Below are 16217 nucleotides of genomic sequence, written 5' to 3'. Positions count from 1 at the left end.
CTAAAACGGCTCTTACACGGGCTGTTCTGGGCTTCCTGGATCACTAATCATCCTCATTTGCATGCTATTCAGCTGCAAGTGAGGTGATTAGCTTATCCACGCCCACTCCGTGTAAGAGACGTTTTAGCTTGTCTCTTACACGAACTTTGGGCTGTTCCTGGATCGCGAAGGCTGCATGGAGTCTTACACTACTCTTAGACTCTGTGCAAGCCTTCGTGAATCCTGCCCTGTATTTTCCAATTAAGTTTTTTGGTGGGATTCAATAATCACCAAACTCCATGCAAGAACAGTGTAGCTGCTCTTGCACGGAGTCTGGCCACCGAGAGATCCAGTAAACTACAGAACCACCGTGCATGAGCCTGCCTACACTGTTCTTGCATGGAAAGCCATGCAGAATGCTAATTACCTCATTTGCTGGTGAAATTAGCGAATGAGCTGAATTAGCGATTCAGCAAGCAGACAGGTTTCCATGCAAGAACAGTGTTAGTTCCAGAAATGTGTTCGGTTACTAACCAAACACATTTCTACAAATAACAAAATAGAGGCATGACAGCTCAAATAAAAGCATGTATTATAATCTGTAGGCATGCCAGTGGCCAAATATGTGGCCATTGGTATGGAAAAGTGTTTACATTTTATAAAATTTAATTTAAGTTTTTTTATGGACAATCTCAGCCATTTAAGCAAAGGGCAGTGGCGCGCAAACGTGAAGGTGCCGACAAAAAATAGTGAAAAGTCAATTTTAAGTGAAATCTGCATTTTGCCGTTATAGTGTATGGCATGCATAATTCAAAACAAAACCAGTAAACAGTGGTCGTCAAGGGGAAAGAGTCCATGTTAGTGCAGTAACTATGGACTAAGGCAGTGGGTTATGCAAATGAGAGGAAATTTACTGAATCACAAAATATTCTAAGTCCACACACTGCACCTAACCATGTAGGTGCTAGAACACGATTGAGTAGAGAGGAGGAGCAGCTAACATGAAAAAGGGGTATATCACACTTGCTGTAAGCATATTGGAGCTCTGTGGCCTGTGTTTGCGCTTAAGTGCAGCTAAGCAAGGAGGTGTTTCTCAGGCTCTATAGCTTTGTGTACATTCCCTAACCGGGTGTGTGTGGGGCGCACCAGGTGTTAAACAAAAAAAAAATAAAGAAAAAAATAAAGAAAACAGGAAATGGCAGTACTGTGTACATGTTAGCAAGGGGGTGTGTCTGAGGCTGTATATCCTTGTTTATCTTGCCTAAACAGGTGTGTGTGGTGTGCACAGGGACTGAAACAAAAAAAAAAAAAAAAGGAAATGGCAGCACTGTTGACATTTGGGCACTGTGTTTGCGTGGCTCACCTCTGGCCTTAAAACGGGAGGAAGTGGCAAGTGGAACAAGAAAATAAAACAAAGGGAAATAGCAGAATACAGCCAGTTAAATGCAAGTAATAATAGCTGACAGGTGGAATGTATCATACTCAGCCAATCACACAGGCAGCATCTGCAGCACACTACTATGAATTGTGCAAACACCTTTCAGTCTGTTTTTCCCACAAAGTCAGCACCATAGGTATAAACATACGAGGAAATTATAACTAACAAAACTAACAAAAAATGTTAGGGGATGCTGTCGCATTGATCTCTCAATATGTTATAGAGGAGGATAATGTTGAAAACCGCCTTAGACCATGGAGGAGGAGGAGAGTGTTCAGACCCAGGTTAACCTACCAGGGGCTACACGATTTGGAGATAGTAGAGTGCTACAGGGTGGGCAGGAACATATTTCAGCAAACCACTGAACTTTGCCGGCCCCCCTCAGACCCAGAGCCAACAGAGGGGAACCCATCCCAGTGGATACCAAGGTATGTGTAGCCCAAAAATACTAGTTACAGGTACTTCCCAAAGACCAATTGGGGATATCATGGGGGTCTCACAGGCATCTGTGTCCAGGATACTCTGCCAGTTCCTGGATGCCATGCAACCACTTGCCACTGAGCACATTAAATTCTCCAGCACCCGTGAGAAGAGTACTGGCAATATGCGTCTCTTCCACCATGTAGCAGATTACCTGGAGGTACTGGGTGCCATAGACTGCACGCACATCCACATCAAAGCACCACCCAATGACTGGTGTATGGTCTTCTTAAACAGCAAGGGGTTCCACTCCATCAAATGCCAGGTCGTGTGCAATGCCAAGGGCATTATCATGAATGTGTGTGCTGGCAGTCCTGGAAGTTATCACTACTCCCACATCTGCCATTCGTCACAGCTATATCAGGCATTTGCCAGTGGGAACATCCCATATGGCCATCTGGTGGGGGATGTTGGCTATGCACTGGAGTTATGGCTGATGATACTCATTGGAAATGCACACACACCCACACAAGAACCCCATAATGAGTTACACGTACAAACCAGGTTCATTATAGAGGGTGTGTTTGGAATGCTCAAGTCATGGTTCTGCTGCCTTGACATATCCGGTGGAGCCTTGCAGTACTCTTCAGCCGCATGTTTTTAAAATTGTGGGTTTATAACCTTCTTTTTTATGATTTTATACAGTGCAGCCTGTTTGCGCGGGGCTGCGCTGGGTTTAAACATCGTTATATTTTTAATATTTTTGCATCGGGTTATCTTGCCAATGGCCACATATTTGGCCATTGGCATGCTGCCTGAGTCATATGCACCCTTTTTTTGGAGCTGACATGGCTCCGTTGTGGAATTTGCAGAAACGTACTCAGTTGTCAACTGAGTACATTTCTGCAGCTAAAACGTCTCTTACACGGACTGGTTTCTGCTTCGTGGATCGCTGATATACCTCATTTGCATACCTTTTGGCTGCAAGTGAGGTATTTAGCATGTCCACGCCCAGTCCGTGTAAGAGACGTTTTAGCTGGTGTCTTACATGGAGTTTAGGGCTGTTCCTGGATCGCGAGGCTTGCATGGAGTGTTGCACGTCTCTTACACTCCGTGCAAGCCTTCGTGAATCCTGCCCTATATGTGTGATGCAGTACTGTGTTTAAATGCACATCTGACTGTGAGTGTTGTGTGTATGGATTTGTGTGCATGTGTATAAAGTACGTGTACAAAAACGTGTGTGTGTGTGTGTGTGTGTGTGTGTGTGTGTGTGTGTGTGTGTGTGTGTGTGTGTGTGTGTCTGTGTGTGTGTGTGTGTGTGTGTGTGTGTGTGTGTGTGTGTGTGTGTGTGTGTGTGTGTTTAAACACAGTTAAGTACTTCTGATTTCCTTTTCTTAATGTTTTACTGCAAAAGCACATAGTAAACATACATGAAAGTAAATTCAGCTGTATATTTTGGTTTCCATGAATAGTCACATTTCCTTTGTGGACTACAAAATGCTCATGCACTCTAACAGTGTAAGGACTGACTCAAAGTCAGTGGGAATCTCTTACTATGGATCTGCATGTACCAGGTATGCACCCTCTTTCTGGAAGGATGTCACAAAAAAGCATGAAAGACATTTTTATGAACAGTATCAGTGCTCCTAGTTGATAGGGTTGCCATCTGTCTCTCCTTCTGCAGTTCTGCCCTGTGTGTGTGTGTGTAGGGGGGGGGGCTTGAAAATGGTAATTGTGTTGGTACTTTACAAGAAAATATATTTTCTGACTTTTTTCTAAATGTCACAGAAATCTTTGATAATACATTTAAGTTATCTTAATATATAATCTTTTATAAATAGCCTACATTTAAAGCTTAGCATTTCAATACTGTGTTGTGGCTTATGTAAATTTGTCAGAATAGGTAGCAACTGCCTTTTAACACTTGACTGATCTAATTGCTTTGTTTTACTATAAAAGGGGAGTGTTAAGTTCTCCTCCTCTCTCCAATAAAAACAGTGGAAAGCAGATCTACAGTTTCCTCTTTTTTATATCGGCTGCTGTGTTCCTGAGATTATCAGGATTAATTGCCTATGTAAGATTGACAGCAGTACCTGACAGGATAAACTACAGATTTAAGTATGTTTATGATATGTCATGCAGGTGGAGACAAATTCCTCCGCAAAGTATGTGAGAAGCTCTCTCTCTCACTTTCGGCTTTTCCAAGTTAGGGGTCGCCACAGCAGATCACCTTGTCTGCTCATGATTGGCAGTGGAGTTTTTACAGTGTCAAGTTGCCAGCCCCGCACCCAACCTTCCACAGAAGCCATACACATGCATACACTCATGCCTAGGTCCAATTTTAGCATGTCCAATCCACTTGCAGCATGTCTTTGGTGATGTGGGAGGAAACCGGAGCACCCGTTGGAAACCCACATGACCACAGGGAGGACATGCAGACTCTGCACAGAAGACACCCCAGCCGAAGATCAAACTGGAGAGCCTCTTGCTGTGAGGTGACAATGCTAACCACTGTGCCACTGTGACTGTCCAAAGTATGTGAGAGGCTGAGCTTAGAAAAAGTAGGTGAGCTTTCCCTTCCTTTGACTCCAATGCAAGAAATAAAAGTTTTAAAAAGTGCAAGCAGGTTTCTGGTACCTACACAATGCTAGAACCATATTGTAGGGAGAAAAGAATCCTAAAGATTGAGTTTAACTGTAGGAAAGGGTGGAGTTTTCCTTTAAATGGTTTTTACAAATGCAGAAATTATGTTAAATATATTTTTGGTTTTTAGTAAGATCTGAATTTTAGTATTACATATTACATTGTTTAAAGTCAATTTTATTGGTTCCTTTAGGGAACAACACTCACCAAATGTTCTTTGGCCATGTAGAGTCATGTGACTTTTATGGAATCTTTTTAAACAGTTTTACAACTCAAGACTGTATTTTCCAATGAAGTTTTTTGGTGGGATTCAATAATCACCAAACTCCATGCAAGAACAGTGTAGCTGCTCTTGCACGGAGTCTGGCCACCGAGAGATCCAGTAAACTACAGAACCACCGTGCATGAGTCTGCCTACACTGTTCTTGCATGGAAAGCCATGCAGAATGCTAATTACCTCATTTGCTGGTGAAATTAGCAAATGAGCTGAATTAGCAATTCAGCAAGCAGACAGGTTTCCATGCAAGAACAGTGTTAGTTGCAGAAATGTGTTCGGTTACTAACCAAACACATTTCTACAAATAACAAAATAGAGGCATGACAGCTCAAATAAAAGCATGTATTTTAATCTGTAGGCATGCCAGTGGCCAAATATATGGCCATTGGTATGGAAAAGTGTTTACATTTTATAAAATTTAATTTAAGTTTTTTTATGGTCACTCTCAGCCATTTAAGCAAAGGGCAGTGGCGCGCAAACATGAAGGTGCCGACAAAAAATACTGAAAAGTCAATTTTAAGTGAAATCTGCATTTTGCCGTTATAGTGTATGGCATGCATAATTCAAAACAAAACCAGTAAACAGTGGTTGTCAAGGGGAAAGAGTCCATGTTAGTGCAGTAACTATGGACTAAGGCAGTAGGGTATGCAAATGAGAGGAAATTTATTGAATCACAAAATATTCTAAGTCCACACACTGCACCTAACCATGTAGGTGCTAGAACACGATTGAGTAGGGAGGAGGAGCAGCTAACATGAAAAAGGGGTATGTCACACTTGCTGTAAGCATATTGGAGCTCTGTGGCCTGTGTTTGCGCTTAGCTAAGTGCAGCTAAGCAAGGGGGTGTTTCTCAGGCTGTATAGCTTTGTGTACATTCCCTAAACAGGTGTGTGCGGGGTGCACCAGGTGTTAAACAAAAAATAAAAAATAAAAAAATAAAGAAAACAGGAAATGGCAGTACTGAGTACATGTTAGCAAGGGGGTGTGTCTGAGGCTGTATATCCTTGTTTATCTTGCCTAAACAGGTGTGTGTGGTGTGCACAGGGACTGAAACAAAAAAAAAAAAAGGAAATGGCAGCACTGTTGACATTTGGGCACTGTGTTTGCGTGGCTCGCCTCGGGCCTTAAAACGGGAGGAAGTGGCAAGTGGAACAAGAAAATAAAATGAAGGGAAATAGCAGAATACAGCCAGTTAAATGCAAGTAATAATAGCTGGCAGGTGGAATGTATCATACTCAGCCAATCACACATAGCAGCATCTGCAGCACACTACTATAAATTGTGCAAACATCTTTCAGTCTGTTTTTCCCACAAAGTCAGCACCATAGGTATAAACATACGAGGAAATTTTAACTAACAAAACTAACAAAAAATGTTAGGGGCTGCTATCGCATTGATCTCTCAATATGTTATAGAGGAGGATAATGCTGAAAACCGCCTTAGACCATGGAGGAGGAGAAGAGTGTTCAGACCCAGGTTAACCTACCAGGGGCTACATGATTTTGGAGATAGTAGAGTGCTACAGGGTGGGCAGGAACATATTTCAGCAAACCACTGAACTTTGCCAGCCCCCCTCAGACCCAGAGCCAACAGAGGGGAACCCATCCCAGTGGATACCAAGGTATGTGTAGCCCTAAAAATACTAGTTACAGGTACTTTCCAAAGACCAACTGGGGATATCATGGGGGCCTCACAGGCATCTGTGTCCAGGATACTCTGCCAGTTCCTGGATGCCATGCAACCACTTGCCACTGAGCACATTAAATTCTCCAGCACCCGTGAGGAGAGTACTGGCAATATGCGTCTCTTCCACCATGTAGCAGATTACCTGGATGTACTGGGTGCCATAGACTGCACGCACATCCACATTAAAGCACCACCCAGTGACTGGTGTACGGTCTTCTTAAACAGCAAGGGGTTCCACTCCATCAAATGCCAGGTCATGTGCGATGCCAAGGGCATTATCATGAATGTGTGTGCTGGCAGCCCTGGAAGTTATCACTACTCCCACATCTGCCATTTGTCACAGCTATACCAGGCATTTGCCAGTGGGAACATCCCATATGGCCATCTGGTGGGGGATGCTGGCTATGCACTGGAGTTGTGGCTGATGATACCCATTCAAAATGCACACACACCCACACAAGAACCCCATAATGAGTTACACGCACAAACCAGGTTCATTATAGAGGGTGTGTTTGGAATGCTCAAGTCATGGTTCTACTGCCTTGACATATCCGGTGGAGCCTTGCAGTACTCTTCAGCCGCATGTGCACATATGCTCATAATATGTGCCAAGCTATACCATATGATCCTGTGGAAACAGCTGCAACAGAAACAAGACTCGGTGGAGGAACATCCTGAGCCTGCCCCTGTAGGTAGACAGATGCATGCGCAGTATGCCCTGGCCTTGGCAAAGAGGCAAGGCATAGCACATACACTGACACTGTACGGATACAGGGAATGATGTCTCTTTCCAAGTCGCACACACAGTAAAATGGATGCTAAACATCACACCACCTATACCTTACCATGTATAGGCAGTGTACTGTGTGCATCCGACATAGTCAGCCCTCAAGCACTGTCCTCACAACTGCCTCAGGCACAAGGTAAGTCAGTCTTCTTAACAATAAATGGATGGAGTAGAATGTTCCAATAGCATATCTATGAAATTGATGCAAGCATGCAAGGGAATGGGGTGGCTTACTGGGATAGCAGCAGACAACTGACAGCTATGTGGGACAGCAGGAAGTGTATGCCTAGTACTGGCTTACCCACACTATGCAGTATCACCCTAGTTGACAAATGCCACTACAGTATATGTGGAGAGCCAAATAACTGGGGTGGTCATAGGTCACATGCATGGATGTCAAAGTGGGGTCCCATACTCACCCCCAGCCTCACCCAGCAGATTAGCTGTAGAAAACCATACAAAAATGTCTGGCAAAGGCCCCCAAATGGTGACATCCATGAAATTACCAACTACAAACGTACACAGTGATATCACAGCAGGTCTGGCAGTGGCAGTATGGCTCTGACATATAAGAAGTCTGAAACTACAAATGTTCATGCCAGAACAATCTGACCTGTAGTCGATACTGTTATGTCTGTAGTCTCAAAGATAGGGCACACCACTATGCTAAATGGGATCAAAATGTTAAGCAAATATCAGCACAGTCTGTGCAAATGTGTATTGTGTACAGGTGTGCCAACTCCCCCATCCATAGTCCCATAGAAATGCAGTAACATGTCCCTAGCCTTAAGCTGCATCCAGCTGTCATGTTCAACATGAACAGAAAGCAGTTGTCAATAACTCCCAGTCAACTTACTAGTGCCATCCCAGGGATGTCCACTGCCTGGCAGCATGGGAGCATATGATCATCAGAATGCACTGCCTTGCTACAGATGGCCTGCATCTATCACACCTGGCCTACAGGCCTCACCCACAGTGCCCTTTTAGGGTATGTCATGGGGTCCATAACACTAGCATCTACAAAATGCAAAGAATGGCCATGCTGCTAACTGCTAGGAGCAAACCTGCCAGCCTCAGAGAGCCAGAAATCTGGACAAAGCCACGAATAATGGGGTGATAAAGGTCCAAAGAGAAGGACACCTTTGACATACTGCTCTAATAATGTTATACAGTCGATGGAATGATTGTATTAGCAAGGAATGTCTGAAGGGTATAAAGTCTGAAACTGCAATGTCAACTGTCAATAATGTCTGACTAAGCTACGCTGACTGCCTTAAAAAACTCCAGCTATACTCTGTCGCATATCGTCTACTCAGAGGCGATCTCTGCTTAACATACAAGGCCATGTCAAACCCAGAGCTGTTGGACATGCTACACTTAAAGAAATCCCATTCCCTCAGAGCTACACGCTCCAGGGATCTAAACCTTGTCATCACAATAAACAAAACATGCTGGAGGGATAGGTTCCTGACCCAGAGACTCCCCAGACTCTGGAATAGATTGCCCATACATGTCAAGCAGAGTGCCTCTTTGGACCTCTTCAAGAGGAACCTTGACGATTGGATGGGAGAAAAATTCACCCAGGGATCACGTCAGTCGCCCTGCTAGACATGGGTCCAGGAAAGTAAATAATGTGGGAAGAAATAGCCAGGGGATTGTTATGGCTAGGCTTGTATAGGCCCTAGGGCTGATAGCCTAGTACCAACCTATGAACCTATGACTAACCCTGAGTGACTTGCAAAACACTTTTTCTTGAAAACCACGCTCATTTGGGTAACCAACCAGATATATGAGTCATGAATCTGGACATTCTGTGTAACTCTGTGCAGTCAACAGGCTGGGCTAGGAGTCTATACACGGGAATGTACTTATTGCAGGCAGTCCTAACCCTGGAAGATGGTAACATGTCTGCACCCACAGAACCCTGACCCACAGCCATGGGGATTAACACATCCTTCCCTGATCACACATCCTATGCAACATCCTGACCCCAAAATATGGCCAGCCAAGCCAAATGAGGTGGGTCATACATATATGAGACACACATACACACACCTCCAGGCTGGTCAAACAGTCTGACACACACAAGACCCTCCAAGTTTAGTCAACCTTTGAGAAGACCCCTGTGCAAAGTACTGGTAGCTATAGGCTAACATATCTGACCCAGGACACCCCCCCCAACATATCTTATCCCCTACAAATCTATCTGGAGTCCGTCTGTTACCATGATCCTTCCTGACTTATATTACCCAACGGTGGACTGGAAATCAAACCATGCCAGAATAGAAATGCGCAAAGATTCCACCATTGTAATATATTACCTAGGTGCTGGACCTTTTCCACAGCTCCAGCAGTCAACTGGTTGTAGGCACACCTCTCAACATGCTGGATTGTGCAAGAATGCCTAGCATTTAGCCCATAATACACTCAATAATCAATTAAAACATTAATTAAGAACATCAATTATTCAATTATGCATGCTAAAACTTCATATAAGGACTTCATTTAAAAAATAGTAAAAAGTATAGCAAAAAATACATTTGTCTGATAATAACTCATTAATGCCTAAGTGTGCTAGCTTTTAAAAAGGTTTTCAGGGACACTGCCTCATTAATCCCTGGAGAGGTATGTGCATTCAATCTGAGTATCCATATTTGCTCTGCAAGATCAGTCCTGTTTTTTATGTCCCCACCCCTCATTCCTTCCTGCAGAATCTCTAGAACAATAAATTTAAAGGAATGCTGTCTGCCCTTAGTTTCTACATGCTTAAAAAGAGCATGTGTTTCCTTTTTATTGGAAATATCTCTGTAGTGCTCCTGTATGCATTCCTTTAGCATATGATTAGTCTTTCTTATATAGTAAGCATTGCATATTATGCAGAAAGCAAAATACACTATATTTTTTGTTCTGCAGTCAGCATACTGCCTAGCTTGTAATTCAAAGTGCAGATCAGGGTGGATATATGTGGTACATGAATGGATATACTTGCATGCTGAACAGTTCCTGCACAAATAAGTGCCTTTTCTTTCAGATAAATTGTTCAGTCTATTACTCTTGTTGCCATAGCACAGTTGACGTTTAAGGGACCTCTTATTTTTAAAAGCAAAACTAGGTGCATCTTCTATAAGACCATCCAGGTCTCTAATAGTTTTCAAGATGTTCCAATTTATTTTAAATACTTCACAAAAAATACTAATGTAACTGCTAAAAGTAAGGGGGGATCTAAGTTTACCATCATTACTGCCATTCACCTGTGGTGTATTATTGGGTCCCTCAGAAAAAAAGGGTCTACCTCTGGTGTTTCTTTCTCTATTCATTTCAGCTACATATTTATCATACATATCACCAGGATACCCTCTCTCTAAAAACTCTTCTTTAAGCTTATCTAATGCTGCCTTAAGCTGTGACTCACCATTATGTAGTCTCATCAGCCTAAGGATTTGCCCTTTCACTACATTTTTACAAATTTCGGATGCATGCTGTCTTTATGTAGCAAAGCATTTTTCCTCGTGGGTTTCCTGTGAATTCTTGTCTGAATCTCTAGAATATCTGATTTCTTAGTTTAACATCAAGGAATTCTATCTCTTCCTGTGAAAATTTAACGGTAAATTTCAAGAAAGAGGTAGTGCCATGCAGATATTCAATAAATGAAATAAGTTCATTTTGCGTACCTTTCCACAAAAAAAACATGTCATCAACAAAACGAGCGTACCAAACTAAGTTGTTCCTAAATTCCTCTTTCTCCAGGAATGAGTCACATTCCCATTGAACCAACACAAGATGGGAATAGCTGTTGGCACACTGAGTGCCCATTGCCACGCCAATCTTCTGAAGGTACATCACGTCTCCAAAACTGAACAGGTTATTTTCTAGGATAATCTCAAGTAGAGAGCATATCAACCTGATCTTTTCATTGGCAGAAACACGTTTAGAATGCAGCAAATCTCTGATGTTTTCAACACCCCAGGCATTGGGTATGACTGTAAATAGAGAGACTATATCTAGCGTAACAAAATAAAATGTTTCAGTTAGGTCTTTAGTTTTGCTATATAGTAACTCTAGAAACATTCTAGTGTCTTTCAACACACTACTACATGTCTCTAGCACAGGATGCAGATATCTTTCTACATAAATAGGGGCTCTGTAGCCCACCCCTTGCCTGAGACTATAGGTCTCATAGGTGGAGTCCTCAAATTCTTATGTACTTTAGGTAATCCATATATAGCTGGAAATACTGGATTTTCAATAGTAAAGTACTTAAATAGATCTTCTTCAATCATCCCATTAACTAAAAGATCAAACAACATAACAGAGATTCTATTATTCCCTTAGCTTGTATTCGGGTTATTATCTGATATGTGTTCTCTTCCTCATAGTAATCTCATTTGTGTCATATATTGATCTTTGTCCAACACCACAATGCCTCCACCTTTATCAGCTGGCCTTATTTCAATGGACTCTAAGGTTTTCAATTCAGATAGTGCCTCATTCTCTATTTTACTTAAATTATACCGCATAACTACAGTACCTTCATCAAAGATTTTTCTAATTTCATTCTCACAGACAGAAACAAATGCGTCCACTATCGGATGTGTTTTAGGTACAAAAGTACTTGGTTTAGTGAAGGTATGCATCACATTATCAGTATTTTTAAACATAAGAGTCAACGTTCTAGCGAACATTCTTAACTCCTGTAGGATATCAACCATATCCGTCTTTTGCAATGGAATAAAAGATAAGCCTTTACTTAACACAGAGGTTTGTGTAGGGGTCAATGGTAGGCTAGAGATATTTATGACCAAACCTTTGCAGTTCTCCTCCGTGTTACCCTCTGTTGTGCAGCTAGACTTTTGTATTTCTCCAGGGTTTTCCCTCTCCTTCCTCGACTCCTCGATCTCTCTTTTATTGGTAGTGCCTCTTGTAGTAGAAACGGCACTAACAAAGTTCCTTTCGGCTGACCCATAACCTCTGAAAAAGAAGTAGCTTGACTGGTACAGTTGGATGTACTACTTTGTACTTTATGAATGGCACTCGTTGTTTAGGTATTTTTGATCGTTTCTAACATTAACTCAGGTAGGACAGCACCGCCCATGGCATTATCGGTTATGCTCACTTCCTCCTCCACTTCCCTGCTCGTCGTTTGCCGATGCATGATAGGCTGTTCAGACCCCTGGTCTCCATTCATGGGGGTTTGCCTCAGCCAGGCAAAAACCCTCCCACTTTGGAAATCGGTCATGTCTCTTTGGAGCTTTTTAATTTACCATTTTGTAGGCTGATATATATCCACTTAAGTTGTAGAGACAAAAAGTAAGCGGTTTCGTGATCCTCTCGACCGCTTTTTAAACATTTTTAAAAGCTAGGACACTTAAGCATTAATGAGTTATTATCAGACAAATGTATTTTTTGCTATACGTTTTACTATTTTTTACCATTTTTTAAATGAAGTCCTTACATGAAGTTTTAGCATGCATAATTGAATAATTGATGTTCTTAATTAATGTTTTAATTGATTATTGAGTGTATAAAAGTAGGTGTATGAAAGGATTTTATTTGAGTCTGATGAAGCGGTCGAGAGGATCGTGAAAGCGCTTACTTTTTGTCTCTACAACTAAAGTGGATTTATATCAGCCGTGGTGACTGGCTCAGCCTGTTTTTCTTTATATGGACTACAACAATCCCTGGAATGGAGTCCAACATTTACTATAGAAGGTCACACTGAGCATGCTCATACACGTAGAGAATTAGAATTGTCAGTAGCATCTAGGAATTAAAAGGCCTTTCCCATCCGGTGCACTTCCCATTGCCCTACTTCAGCAGTCCTGAAGATGTCTGTCACCATAGAAATACATTTCATCAGGCCTCAGCCATATAAGCTCTATGGTGTGTGAGATAACTGCGTAACACTATAGCATAAATAACTAGTGAGGTTGGAGTTCTAATCTCAGTCCTGGCAAATATAAAGGTGTGTGCATTTATAAGTTAAAGATTTTGGGTCCATTGGGACAAATATAGCCAACATCCTGGCAGACAGGTTCAGTGCAAACTTCACCCCCCTCTCACCCTCAAAACGGCCCATAACTATACCAGAAGAATGTAGTGGCCCTGAAATCACAGACACTCAGGTTAAAACAGCTCTCTCCAAAGCCAAAAACACAGCATCAGTAGGATCAGATGGTGTCCCAGGCTGTGTACTACACGAGCTCAAAGATGAACTAACCCCTCACCTAAACACACTGTTTAAACTCAGCCTCTCCACAAGCTACATGCAACGGTTATTCCACTCCACAAAGATGGAGCCAAATGGACCCCGGGAACTATCACCCTATAAGCCTGACTAGCTTGGTCTGCAAATCTATGGAGCACATAATCATGGATCTCATTAATAGAAACATTGGAAACCTCCAAACACTGGACCCTACCCAGTTCGGCTTTGTTAAGGGCAGATCATGCCTGCTAAACCTGGTGGACTTCTTTGAGGCAGTTACCAAGGCTATAGATGAGGGAAAGGTGGTCCACACAGCCTACCTAGACCTTGCAAAGGCCTTTGAAACCATTCCCCACTCAGATATTATAGACAAGCTCACCAGCCTGAAAATAAACCCCTATATCATGAGATAGGTTGCCAACTGGCTCCGGGCAGAACCCACATGGTAAGAGCTGTGGGAGCTAGGTCTGACTTTAAACCAGGTACAAATGGTGCTGCCCAGGGCTCAGTCCTAGGAGCCCTCCTGTTCAGCATATACTTCTCAGAGGTACAGACAAGCACACGACGACTATGGCTGACCAAGTTTGCAGACTACTGCAAACTAGGGGCTATAATTGACTCTCGGGATGACACAGACATCCTCCAAAAGGGTCTCACTGAGACAGATACCTGGTGTCAAAACCATGGCCTCAAGCTAAATGCCAAAACGTGCATAGTCGTCCCCTTTAGAAAAAACAAAATACCCACAAACTACCACATAGGTGGTAACCCCCTAAATACGGAAGACGTAATAAGGGATCTGGGGACCCATGTAGATAGTAACCTCTCCTTTGATAATCACATTACCAAAGTGGTTAGGAAATTCTTCTATGTGGCCCACCTAATCACAAAAGGGTTTGCATCCAGATCGAAAGAGGTCATTGGGCCCATCTACGCATCACTCATCAGACCCATCATAGAGTACAATGCCCCATTTGGGATGTACCTTACAAGACACCTGCAACAACTGGAAAGACCACAAACGTACCTCACCAAGAGGATCACTGGCCTAAAGCAGATGCCCTATGCAGCTCAACTGAAGAAACTCCAACTGTACTCCGTTGCATACCGGCTACTCAGAGGTAATGTCTGCCTGACATACAAGGCCATGTCCAACCCAGAATTGATGGACATATTCCACCTAAAGAAAACAATTTAACCTCATGCCACATGCTCCAGGGATCTAAACCTCACCACAACAATAAGTAGGACATGCTGGAGGGATAAATTCCTGTCCCACAGACTTCTCATGCTCTGGAACAAGGTTCCAATCTACATTAGGCAAAGCTCCTCACTAAGAGAAACCTTGACAAGTGGATGGGAAACAGAAAGTTTACCCCAGGGATCACTTCAGTGGCTCTGCTGGACAGAAGCACAGGGAACTAATCTAAGGGGGTGGCGAAAGCCACCACATTCCAGCTAGGCTTATAAATGCCTTCTGGCAACTAGCCTAGTACCTACCTATGAACCTATGAACCTATGAACCTATTCAAACATAGTACACTTCCCATTGCCCTGCTTTAGCAGTCCTGCAGATATCAGTCACCTTAGAAGTCCCTTTCATCAGGCCTCAGCCCTATAAGCTGTGTAGTGTGTGTGTGATAACTGCATAACACTATAGTTATAAGTAACTAGTTGGATAGGAGTTCTAATCCCAGTACTGGCAGATGTGTGTGTATATGTGCAGTTTAAAGTATTCTGTGGCCTCTCTCACTCAGTTCATCACCCATTGCCATACTTTACTAGGGCTGGTGATATTCCTCACCTTAGAAGTACCTTTTGAAAACCTTCACCCTATAAGCTCCATGGCACGTGTGATAAAACCTTTAAAATACCTTTGGACATCCTTCACTTTATAAGCTCTGTGGCACATGCGATGAAGGCGTAACACTATAGTAGCAATAAATAAATAGGTAGGGGTACTAATCTCAGTCCTGACAACTGTGTTTGTGAAGAACATTATTGTGTCTGTGGGGGGTTGTTGTGTTTGTGTGAGAACACACCTATGAATCTTTGAACATATCAAGTGTGTGTGTGTGTGTGTGTGTGTGTGTGTGTGTGTGTGTGTGTGTGTGTGTGTGTGTGTGTGTGTGTGTGTGTGTGTGTGTGTGTGTGTGTGTGCATTAGTGTATGTAAAAGTGTTTCTGAGTGTATAAACATGTGGGTGAAAGTAGTTGGAGGCCCGTCTTACCCAGTACAACTACATTGCCATACCTTACAAGTGTTGCACATGTTATTCACTATATAGGTACCTTGAGACACTCCCCAACTTATAAGCTCTGTAGTGTGTATAGTAACTGCATAATGATATAATACCAATAACTACATAGCTAGGGGTTCTGAGTCCTGGAAAGTAAGTGTGTGTGTGTGTGTGTGTGTGTGTGTGTGTGTGTGTGTGTGTGTGTGTGTGTGTGTGTGTGTGTGTGTGTGTGTGTGTGTGTGTGTGTGTGTGTGTGTGTGTGTAAGTGTGTATATCCCACGCAGTACATCACCCATTGTCATAATTTTCATGGCCTGGTGATGTCCCTCACCATAGAAGTAGCTTTGAACAAGTGTCACCCCATAACCCCCATGGCATGTGTGATAAATGGACAACAATGTAGTACCAGATAGATAGGTAGGGGTTCTAATCTTAGTGCTGGAAAATGTGTGTGACAGAAGAGTATCTGGTGTTTGTGTGAGAATGACATCCATTTGATGGCCATGATTTCATATTTTATGCCATGGTACTCACAGTACACAT

This window comes from Protopterus annectens, chromosome 2.part1, assembly GCF_019279795.1.
Source record: "Protopterus annectens isolate FY-2018-M chromosome 2.part1, PAN1.0, whole genome shotgun sequence".
Classification (NCBI taxonomy): Eukaryota; Metazoa; Chordata; order Ceratodontiformes; family Protopteridae; genus Protopterus; species Protopterus annectens.
The sequence above is the reverse complement of the archived record's forward strand: the minus strand, read 5'-3'. Positions refer to the sequence as shown.